The 12,268-nt window shown below is 34.5% G+C and overlaps 1 protein-coding gene across 1 annotated transcript in view; it reads left to right on the top strand.

Annotated features, from left to right (window-relative positions):
* Positions 1-12,268, top strand: part of KHDRBS2 (KH RNA binding domain containing, signal transduction associated 2) — a 621,992-nt gene that overhangs the window by 154,572 nt on the left and 455,152 nt on the right. The window lies entirely within an intron of this gene.

The raw sequence follows: 12,268 nt of genomic DNA, 5'->3' as shown, positions 1-12,268 counted from the left end.
CCACTTCCGTGCCTCTTTCAGTGAGATGAAGTTAAAACCTTATTAATAAGTGGGTAAAGATGAATGTTTTTCAAAAAAAGTCAGGTGGCCAAGAAACATGTTAAAAAATGTTCAGTATCTCTAATTATCAGAGAAATTCAAATTTAAACCACAATGTGATATAACCTTACACCAGTCAGAATAGCTATTATTAAAAACTCAAAATAACCACAAATGTTGACAAGGCGTCAGGGAAAAAGGAGCAGTTATACATGGTTGGTGTGAATGTAAATTTGTATAACCTCTATGAAAGACAGTATGGAGATTTATAAAATAAAAATTGAACTACCATTTAATTCAGCAATCCCAGTACTGGGTGTCTACCCAAAGGAAAATAAATCATTATATCAAAGAGATACCTGCACTTGTGTATTTATCATGTTATTATTTACAATAGCAAAGTCATGGAATCAACCTAAGTGTCCATCAACAGATAATTGAATAAAGGTGGGGCTTGTGTGTGTGTGTGTGTGTGTGTGTGTGTGAGAGAGAGAGAGAGAGAGAGAGAGAGAGAGAGAGAAAGAGTTCAGAAAAGGTGTCATGATAGAGCTGATTCTTAAATTGAGCAAGTTTCTATTGAATTAAGTAGAGGACATTCCAGGAAAAGGAAAATATGTTAATAAGATACAAAACAGGTTTGCATCATAAGAATTTCTACATGTTTTTGTGAGCCCACAGCATGTGTTTTAAAGTGGTGTCTGTTGAGGGGAGCTCTCCAGAGAATGATTTTTAGAAACAAGGTCACACAGGAACCATGTATTCATCTAAAAAAAAAACCTTGGACTTTATCTTACAGGCATTACAAAACTCTGAGCAACTTCTGTCTTTTAGGAAGTTATAAATTGCTTGAAACTGGTACTCAGGATTGAGTTTCTAAGTAAACATTTACGACACTTGAAGCCAAAGAGATGAACAAGGTTATTCAGGCAAGATTAGGAGGCTATACTGAGACCCCTGGGTTAATGATATTTAGAGTACCTATGTCTTTAAAAACTAGTCAGTAAGATGAGAGAAGAAAATTGTCCATCAAATTTAGCAACTTTGAAGTTACTTGTAATCTTTGCCAGAGCAGTTTAAACATATACAACAAAAAGGGCAAGTATAAGGGGAAAATAAATCAATGACTCAGTGTGATAGGATTTTATGTACTCTGCACGTCACCAAGTTTCAAAAGATGAGTTGTTTTATAAGGAATATGTCTCATTTGTTTATATTTTAATTGATAAATGCAAATTTCCCAACAAAACAGTACATAACAAAAGGAGCAATATTCATAAATGTCCATAGGCCCCAGACTGCCTGATGTCAAATAGCACTGTAGGATTTCCATGTCTAAATGCACTAATAGAAAATGCATCTCATCAAGTGGAGCTATCAATGATAAAGTTCAAGTGTTCTCATATTTATGGCCTAATGCTCTCTGAAAAATTAAACACAAATTTGAACAAATGTAGTTTGTTGAGTGGTGTAAATTATTTAAAAAACTGTGAATGTCAATATAGCTAAGATATTAAGAGGCTGGCTGTACCATTACAAAGCAGTAGGCAGGATTTCAGGGTACAGGATACATTTTGTGGTGTGTTTTATAAAACCTTATTAAAAAGAAAGTAAGAGTTTATCCTCAAGTACTCTGATGATGTTTATGAAACTGGCCTTGTTAAAAACTGGCTTCTACATACCCAAGCGGACACTGGTTAAAAGGGGGCTGTAGCTTTACGGCTGTCCACTTTCAGGTGGTGTTTCCATGTAGTTCAGAACCGTGGTATGCAGACACCACTTGTAAACCAGGCCCATTCTTCTCTTCCTCTGTCAGCTGATCACAAGGAACTCCCCATGAGGCCATCAGTGCAGGCTGAGGGAGAGAAGGCAGGGTAGCAGGGGTGAGGACCATGGACATTTGAACCATTTCATCATGAAATCCACTTGTTTACACAGGACCCGCTCAAGCCCGATCACATATTTACTGCTTACATTTGATGATGGAATGGAATGCTGCTGTGTAAGCCCAACTTTATGGTTAGATGGGTCAGAAAGCAGTTTATGATAGGCAGTTCAGGTCACATGGTGACTTGATGACCCATAGTCAAACATTCAGTTTCTACCAAACCCCAGTAACAAGCCAAAAGCTGTCTGTCAAAAGGAGGGTGGTTATCTGCAGAAGATGGCAGGGCCTCACTCCAAAATCCTAGAGACTTCCTCTGTGATTCACCTATAGGGGCCTACCAAAGGCTCCAGATAGCGTTCCTACCTGCCACTGACACCTCAAGCACCATTGGATCTGCTGGGTCATATGTTCCAAGTGGCAGAGCAGCTTGCACAGCAGCCTGGACCTGTTGCAGAGCCTGGTCCTGTTTTGAACCCACTCAAAACTGGCAGCCTTTTGGGTCACTAGATAAAAGGGCTAGAATAGCACACCCAAATGAAGAGTGTGTTTCCTCTAAAATCCAAATAGGCCCACTAGGCATTGTGCCTCTTTCTTGGATGTAGGAGGGGTGAAATGCAACAACTTATCCTTCACCTTAAAAGGAATATCTTGACGGTCCCCACACCACTGCACTACTAAGAAATTTTACTGAGGTAGAAGTTCCCTGAATTTTAGTCAGATTTATTTCCCATTCCCTGGCAAACAAATGTCTCACCAATAAGTCCAGTGTGTTTGCTACTTCTTACTCACTAGATCCAATCAGTATAATGTAATGAACGTAATGGACCCTTGTGATATCCTATAGAAGGGAAAAGCGATCAAGATCTCTGCAAACAAGATTCTGACACAAAGCCAGATATATGATATACCCCTGAGGTAGGACAGTGAAGGTATATTGCTGGCCTTGCCAGCTGAAGGCAGATTGCTTCTGGTGGGCCTTATGGACAGGAATGGAGTAAAAGCATTTGCCAAATCAATGGCTGCATACCAGGTACCAGAAGCTGTGTTAATTTGCTCAAGTAATGAAACTACATTTGGTACAGTAGCTGCATTTGGAGTCACCACTTAGTTAAGCTTATGATAATGTACTGTCGTTATCCAAGATCCATCTGTCTTATACACAGGCCAAATAGGAGAGTTGAACAGGGAGGGATGTGGTGGGAATCACCATCCCTGAGTCTTTCAAGTCCTTGATGGTAGCATTAATATTTGCAGTCCCTCCAGGGATGCAATATTGTTTCTGGTTTACTATTTTTCTAGGTAGAGGTAGCTCTAAAGCTTCCATTTGGCTGTTCACACCATAATGGCCCTCACCCTACCATTCAGGGAGCCAGTGTGGGGATTCTACCAGCTGCTAAGTATGTCTGTGCCACGTATACATTCTGGCACTGGGGAAATGACCACAGGATGAGTCCAGAGACCCACTGGACCCAGTAAGTCAGACCTGAGCTAAGACTCTGTTAATTACCTGACCTCCATAAGTCCCTGCTTTAACTGGAGGACCACAATGACATTTTGAGTCCCCTGGAATGAACATCAACTCAGATCCAGTGCACAGTCCCCGAAGAGTCTGAACATTTCTCTCTCCCCAGTGCACAGTTACTCTGGTAAAATGTTGGAGATCTTGTTGGAGAAGGATGGGAGAAAGATTAGTAGCATGAATTATTAGTAATGTAGTGCAGTCCTTTTTCAAAGGGACCTGGCTTCCCCGTCATTCAAGAGTTTCTAGGTCTATAAACTGGTTAAAGTCTTAAATTGATTGAGGTGCCATGATTCTCTATTTTTATAATTTAAATTACTCATTTGTCCTTTTGACCTAGAGGTGTTCTGGAGCCATGAGTTGGAATCCCTGAGCTCATCATTTTCTTTCTTCACTTTCTCCAGTGAACTTAGGAGCAATCAACCAACTTCATTATATTCCTTTGTTAACCACATATGCTTGAAGGAATTATGTATAGAGTCACTAAACTTCTTGCCTCTCAAGAGCAGTGAATCAGGAATATCAAATGCATTTATTTTGCATAACCCTCTAAACAGTTTCCACCAAGGACTATTAGTGTTCTCCATATATTAGAGTCCTAGCATTTTGGGTCAAATCATATTTAGCAGCCAACTCCAGTAACCCCAAAACCATCTTTAAATTCTGTATCTGTAGAACCACTTTGGGTATTATAAAAATAAATTGTGCTTCATATTCAAACCAGTACTCTTTTGAGATAAAACAGTTTTGAAAGAAATCAGACAACTATGAAAATATTAATTTTGAAATGAGGATTTACATTTCTTTGTGGATATTTTTAAAGAAAATTCAGAATGATTTTAATACTCCAACTTAGTCACTCCTAAATTGAATGACTGCAAATAGATTAATTGATAAATAGTTTCAAAAATCAGATAAGAATTCTTATGTTAAATATTTAGGCCAACAAAAATAATCATAGATTTAAAAATTACTTACTAAATATTAAATATCTTGTTTTCTCAACAGAATTCTTTTTTCAATTTTTAACATAAATTTCTAAAAAGTTAAATTATTACATATTACAGTCAACATCCATTTATTGCATGGCTTTATTAAATTAGGATAATAAAACTGGAGTGCCTGAGAGTTCAGACTCTGGAGCCAAAGTTTGTTAATGTAATGCCTTTGATTCCTTGTCTGTAAAATGGACATAATAGAACTGTTACTATGTTAATATATTTAGTATATGTAAAGTACTTGGAACAAAACTTAGTGAATGGCAATGCATATTAAATGTAAGCTATTCTTGTCATTGTTTATAATACCAAGATTTCTGCCTTCCATCACTTAGATCACAATATACTTAGATGATGAATATTATTTGTACAGAGGAATCTTTTAAATTAATTTTACCTATTTTATTCTATTTAATAATATTTATAATTTATATCATTGCTATTCCATTTCTCAAATAAGAAAAATATAGGCTCAGAAAAGTTTAGTGACCTGATCAATGTCACGAAAGTATTATATTTTAGAAGCAGTTCCTTAAAATGTGCTGTTTCTTGTTTTACTCAACGAACAACTCACAGCCCTATTAACTCCTATTTTCCCTTATGCAAATAAATGTTTTATGCAAGTGACACCAGATTTTGTTACTGAAGCATCTTATGGGCCTTGGTTAATTCCACAGGATAGGAACTGATATGGTTTGGCTGTGTCCCCACCCACATCTCATCTTGAATTGTAGTTCCCATAATCCCTGTGTCATGAGATGGACCCTGTAGGAAGTAAGCGAATTAGGGGCACAGTGATTCTCAGAATGTTCTTGTGACAGTGAGTGAGTTCTCTTGAGATCTGATGGCTTTATAAGGGACTGTCCCCCCGTTTCTCAGCACTTATCTCTCCCACCATCTTGTGAAGAAGAATGTGTTTGCTTCTCCTTCTGCCCTGATTGTAAATTTCCTGAGGTCTTCCATCTATGTGGAACTGTGAATCAATTAAACCTCCTTCCTTTATAAATGAACCAGTCTTGGGTGTTTCTTTATACCAGTGTAAGAAGGGAATAATACAGTAATGTTGCTATCGTGTCAGCTCCTGTGATTCATTCCCAAGTGTGTCAGTTGTTGTAATGTTAGAGTTTGGGATTTGTAAATTCCCTGTTAGTAAATATATTTTGTCAAATCTCTGGTCCTTCCTGCTGATTTCTCAGGTAATTTTCCTCATTTGATAAATAGCAAATATGTAAGCTATTTTACACATTTAAAAAAAGGTTCTAAGAGAGCCAGATATTCATAATTAGATGAACATGGAGTTAAGAACATGGAGGCCATGTGATTGTATTAAAAATAGCATTTGGAAAATATGAAAGGGGATTAAGGTTTGTTATTTTGACATAAACATCGCTTGTCATGTTTCTCTGAGGGAGTTTAGACCAAAATAAAGCAAGTTGTTTTTTGTTTGTTTGTTTTTTTTCTGTATTTTGTATACTGAACCTAAATACCTGGCTCTAAAATGACTTTTTCAAACTAACATTTGGTAATGTTGGGTTTTCAGGGATTAATAAGATATTTTAATTACATTAAGAATTATGTTCTCAGCTGTCAGCAATTCAAATATACTGTGACACTGTTTTTCCTCCTCTCCTAATTTTAGATCTTGTTTGCCTGAATTTAGGTAGAAGTCAGTATATTTAATGAATCATATGTTCAGCCAAAGCCTGAATATGTTGACATAATATGTGCTTCAGGAATGTCAACTCCTAGTGGGAGGTTTGTTCTAGGCTTCAATATCTAATACACTGCTTTTATAGTGACACAATCTCCTTGGCTTAAATTTTAAATGAGATATTTCAGGTAATCCATCCACTGGGCAGCTTCATTGGCTTTAACCAAATAACCTCATATCATTTTGGATGCCATGTATTATACATCAATGGTACTTTAAAAAAATTATAGCTAGCTATATAGATATGTAGGTGAGAGGATAGGTAGGTGAATGGATTGATGAGGAGAGCCATCAAAATTTTGAAGTGTGTTTCCTTTTTCAGTGAAATCTTTTCACCTACACAGGAATTCCAGGAAGATCACTAGCTAAAGATAATTTTGATGCACCAGCTGCTCTGTTATTCTAACAATATTTGTATTGCACCATGTTGCTAAAGGTATGAAATCTACTGAACACTTTGGTGGACAGTATTCCTGTTTGTTACTGCAAAATAGTTTATTTCAGTGAGATAAAAATCAGAGGAAGGTTACCAAATAATTCACCATCTTTATTAGATTTTGCTACCACCCTTTTATTATATAACTGTTTTCATTTATGAAAAGGATTCTCATACTATACAGTTTACTTTATTACCTTTCTTTAAGTTCCAGTCATCTATTTTATTCTCCTCATGGGAACTCAGTAATACTGTTTGCTGGTGTATAAATCCCAGTGGAGATGCCCTATTTTTTGAGTGTTAACCTGAATGTTTTATGCCCAAAGGGTTTCATCTAGTCCTGTTGCTCCACTGTGATATTTTAATATTCTTAGAGTAGAGATATAGATGGCTCAAACCACAAGGATGCTCAAACATACAGTAATCATTTCCCCCATCAAAGCTGCTTTAATATGGCTTCTCCATTAACTGGGGAAATAAGATTTGAGGATTATAGAAATTTTCTTCCAGTCTTGTAAAAGAAATTTTGTAAGTATAAATGCCAACGTTAGTAGTACTGGCTTACCTTAACTACAGACTTTCACATTTGTGATCCAGATACATTATGAGAGTTGAGATTTAAGATGAATAATAGGTGCTTCCTGGGTAATATTTATTTTTTTTTCCATTGAGGCACCTTGCCTTTACACTTAGAATTATGAACTATGTTCTCAATTTTTCACATATTAGTTAAAAACAATTTCTAGTAAATGAATGGTTCTCAAAATATGGTCATGGACTAGCAGCATCACCTTCACCAGGAAACTTAGAAATGCAAATTCCCAAGACCCAACTCAGACATCCCGAATCAGAGACTCTGTGATTGGGGCCCAGCAATCTGATTTTTCTTTGTTGGCTTGCCTTTTATAGAGACAGGGTCTCAATCTGTCACCCAGGCTGTGGTTAAGTGGTAGGATCACAGCTGATTGCAGCCTCAAACTCCTGGGTTCCAGTGATCCTTTCACCTCAGCCTCCCACATAGCTAGAACTACAGACGTTTGCCACCTTACTCAGCTAATTTTCTAATTTTTTGTAGAGATGGGGTCTTACTATATTTCTCAGGTTGACCTCTAACTCCTGGCCTCAAGTGATCCTCCAAAGAGCTAGGATTATAGGTGTGAGCTGCTTCATCTAGCCTGCAGTGTGTTTTTTAAACAAACTGCCTAGTTAACTTTGATGATGCTGAAGTTTGAGAACCACTTTAACAAATCATCTAACTTACCAAAGAACAATTGGGTATGAGACTTGACATGACTAAATTGCCTAAATGTACTGTCCAATTACACAAAATAGTTGTTAGACCTCACCATCAAATAATTTTATGTAAGATATTGTACCATGATAGAGGCCACACACACAATAGATACTCAAAAATATTTGTTGAGTGACTGAATGACTTCTGTGCAGACTTAGTTCATTTAGGCTTGATAGTGGTACAATAATTTCAGTGTTTTAAAAGTGATCTAATATGCAGTATATCTGAATGTTGTTATCTGTGTTTAAGGGAAGTGTTAATACATTACAAATTTTTTAATGTTAATAAATTTGAATCTATCTGTAAATTCAAGATATGTGGATACTTTAGCTTCTAAAAGATGCATAAAATATCTACAAAGCATATAGTGTGAAAAATACAATTAAATTGCAGTAATTGATCTTGTTCTGAAATTGGCTGTTATAAGTTGTAAGCAGTTTCTCTAGATCCTTAGCTAACCAAGAAAATAAAATACTAACTTTATATATTTAATTATTATAAAGGTCTATTACACTTAAAAGCAAGTTCTAAATTTTAACATGAGTACTGGTTTACTCAGCCATTAAAATACCACTTTACCTTTTTTTTTTTTTAAATTTAACAACTTTATTGAGGTAAAACTGCACTTGTAAAATGTACACAATTTGGTAAGATTTTACGTATTTTTACATCAGTGAAATTATTACTACAATCCAAATAATCACTAAAACCTTCAATGTCTAGCTTTTCTTGTTGAAAAGATTGCTTTGTAATCCCTCACTCCTTAGCCTCTTCTACCCAATGTAGTCCCCAGGAAACTGTTCCGATTTTCAGTACTATACATAAATTTGCATATCCTCAAAATTTTATATGAATAGAATCATGAAGTATGTGATTTTATATTTTTTTTGTTGTTTATTTTTTGTGGGGGGCGGACTCTGGAGGACTCTGGCTTCTTTCACTCAGCATAATTATTTGAATATTCGTCCATCTTCTATATGTATAAATAGGTCATTTCTTTTTATTGCAAAGGAATATTCCATTGTATGGCTGTATTACAGGTTATTTGTTCATTGATGTGATGAACATCTGGGTTGTTCCCAGGTTTGGCTTGTTTCCAGGTTTGGCTATTACAAATAAAACTGCTGCAAATGTTAGTGTGAAAATCTTTGTATGGATACAGGTATTTCTTTCTCTTGAGTAATTATCATTTGAATGGCTGAATCACATGACAGATATATGTTGGCATCTTAAGAAATTGTGAGATTGTTTTCCAAAGTAGTTGTGTCATTTTATATTTCCATCAACAATGTATCGAAGTTCCTTTACATTAGCACCAGTATTTGATATATTCTTTCTTTTTAATGTAAACCATTCCATTAGGTAGGTAGCAGTATCATTTTATGAGATATATGCTTTGGAAATATTTTATTCCTTCTCGAGGCTTGTTTTTTTATTCACTTGAGAACAGCAGAAATTTTAATTTTGATGAAGGTCAATTTATCACTCTATTAGTGTTTCCTTTTATGACCTTGCTTTTGGTTTCATGTCTAAGAAACATTTTCCTAACACAAGGTCATGAAAATTTCCTCCTACATCTTCTTTTAGAACTTTTATAGTTTTAGGTTTTAAATTAAAGTGTAGCATCTATTTTTAGTTAATTTTTTTGTATAATGTGATTTAGATTGAAATTATCTTTCTTTTTTCTTTTCTTCTCTTCCTCTTTTCTCTCCCTTTTCTTTCTTCCTTATCTTCCTTTTATACCTTCTCCTTCTTCTCACTCTTTTGCATATAGATATAAAATATTTCTAAAACCTTTTTTTAAAAAGTACTATTCTTAACATTTTTAGATGCTATTGTAAATGGCATTTTAATTTTCAATTGTTCATTGCCACTATATGAATATATTTTATATATTGATATTTTATCCTTTCCCCTTACCAAACTTTTCTATTAGTAGCTTTTATATAGATTCCATTGGATTTTCTGCACAGTCATCTGTGAATAAAGACAATATTACTTACTTTCTAATCTGAATGTTTTTTCTCTTTTTCTTGCCTGAGTTCGCTGGTAATGTTGATTAAAAGTGTTAAAACCAAACACCTTTATATAAACTATTATTCCACTAAGTATGATATTAGCTATAGAATTTTTAAACAGCCCTTGAAAAAAATAAGGAATTTTCTTTTTTTTTTCTAGTTTGGTGAGTACTTTTTAAAAAAAGGTCTGGATATTTTCAAATGTTTCATCAGTATCTTGAGTAGATGATCAGAATGTTCATATAGTTTCTATTATTTAGATTGTTGTTATGCTGAGTTACATTGTCTTATTTTCAAATTTTAAACACCTTTGCATTTTTAGGACAAGCAGCCCTTGTTCAACCTTTTTATAAAACTGTTGGTTTCTGTTAACTAAAATTTGGTTTTGAAATGTGAAATTTATGTTCATGAGGGATGTTAGTCTGAATTTTCTTTTTCTGTTTATGATACTTGGGTAATGCCAGCCTGTTAGAATGAGATGGGTATTTCTTGTCCTACTTCAAATTTTTGGAAGAATTGCTGTAGAATAATGTTTGATGGAATTCACTATTGAAGCCATCCTGACTTGTTTTATTTGTGAGAAAATGTTTAACTAAAAGATCAATTTTTTAAATTGTTATAGGACTGTACAAATGACCAGTTTCTTACTGTTAGGAATGAATTTGTTTTTCAATGAATTTGTCCATTTTTTCTGTGTTTTCAAGTTATAGACACAGCATTATTTATGATATTCTCTTATTTTCCTTTAAATATCTCTAGAATCTATAACGATGTCATTTCTTTCACTTCTGTTACTGGTAGTTTTTATCTTTGCTTTTCTTTTTTGACAATTGTCACAGAAGGCTTATCAATTTTATGCACCATCACTAAGAACTACTGTTTTGTCTTGTTAATTTTCTTCTATTATTATGTTATCTATTTCATTTATTATAATTGTGAATTTTTTATATGTTATTTTATAACATATTTAATTTTTTCTTTGTTTTCATCTTCTTAATTTAGAAGCTGAGATCATTGATTTGAGAACTTTCTGTTTTATTATAGGCATGTAGTGCCATCCCTTCTTCTTATGGAATGTTTTGGTGAAATGCCACAAATTCTGATTTTTTTGGATTTTGATTTTCCTTCAGCTTAGAATACATTTTTATTTCTCTTTTGATTACGTTTTGACACATGTTACTTAGAAATTTATAATATACTTTTCAAATATTTGAGAATAATCAAGATTTTTAAATTACTGTTACCCAATTTTATTGTATTATGGTATTAGGATGTAACCATGAATGACTTGAATTATTTCAAATTTATCAAGACTTATTTAATAGTAAAAAGATAGTCTAGTTTGTGTAAATGTTCTAGGTACACTGGAAAGAATGTGTATGTGCTGTTGTTGAATAGAATGTTCTAAAGATGTCAATAAGGTAAACATAACTGAAAGTTTTGTTTAAGTCTTTTATACATTACTGATATCCCACATTGTTAGTGTATTTGTTTAAAAAACAATCATTTAAAAATTTAAACAATAAAAATCCTATTTTTATAAGGTTTTTTATCATCATTTCCAGTGTTCTTCAGCCCTTTTTTGTAAATCTGTATTTCCCTCTGGTATCGTTTTTCTTTTCCATGGTCATCCTTTATGTTTCTTACAGTAAAGATCTATTGTTGATGAATATGTTCTGCTTTTGTGTCTAAAATGACTTTATTTCAAATATACTTTCAGTGCTATTACACTTTTTTTTTATAATTTATTTTTTATTGCATTTTACGTTTGGGGGTACATGTGAAGAACATGCAAGATTGTTGCATAGGTACACATGTGGCAGTGTAATTTGCTGCCTTCCTACCCATCACCTATATCTGGCATTTCTCCCCATGCTCTCTCTCCCCAACTCCCCACCCTGCGGTGTCCCTCCACTATTTCCCCCTAACAGACCCCAGTATGTAGTGCTCCCCTCCCTGTGTCCATGTGTTCTCTTTGTTCAACACCCGCCTATGAGTGAGAACATGCGGTGTTTGATTTTCTGCTCTTGTGTCAGTTTGCTGAAAATGATGGTTTCCAGGTTTATCCATGACCCTACAAAGGACACGAACTCATCATTTTTGATGGCTGCATAATATTCCATGGTGTATATGTGCCACATTTTCTCTGTCCAGTCTATCAGCGATGGGCATTTGGGTTGGTTCCAGGTCTTTGCTATTGTAGACTTTGCTGCAATGAACATTCGTGTGCATGTGTCCTTATAGTAGAATGATTTATAATTGTATAGATATATACCCAGTAATGGGATTGCTGGGTTAAATGGAATTTCTATTTCTAGGTCCTTGAGGAATCGCCACACTGTCTTCCACAATGGTTGAACTAATTTAC

Source organism: Cebus imitator, unplaced genomic scaffold (assembly GCF_001604975.1).
Source record: "Cebus imitator isolate Cc_AM_T3 unplaced genomic scaffold, Cebus_imitator-1.0 Scaffold36, whole genome shotgun sequence".
NCBI classification, from domain to species: Eukaryota; Metazoa; Chordata; class Mammalia; order Primates; family Cebidae; genus Cebus; species Cebus imitator.
This window is presented reverse-complemented; position numbering and strand designations above follow the sequence as displayed.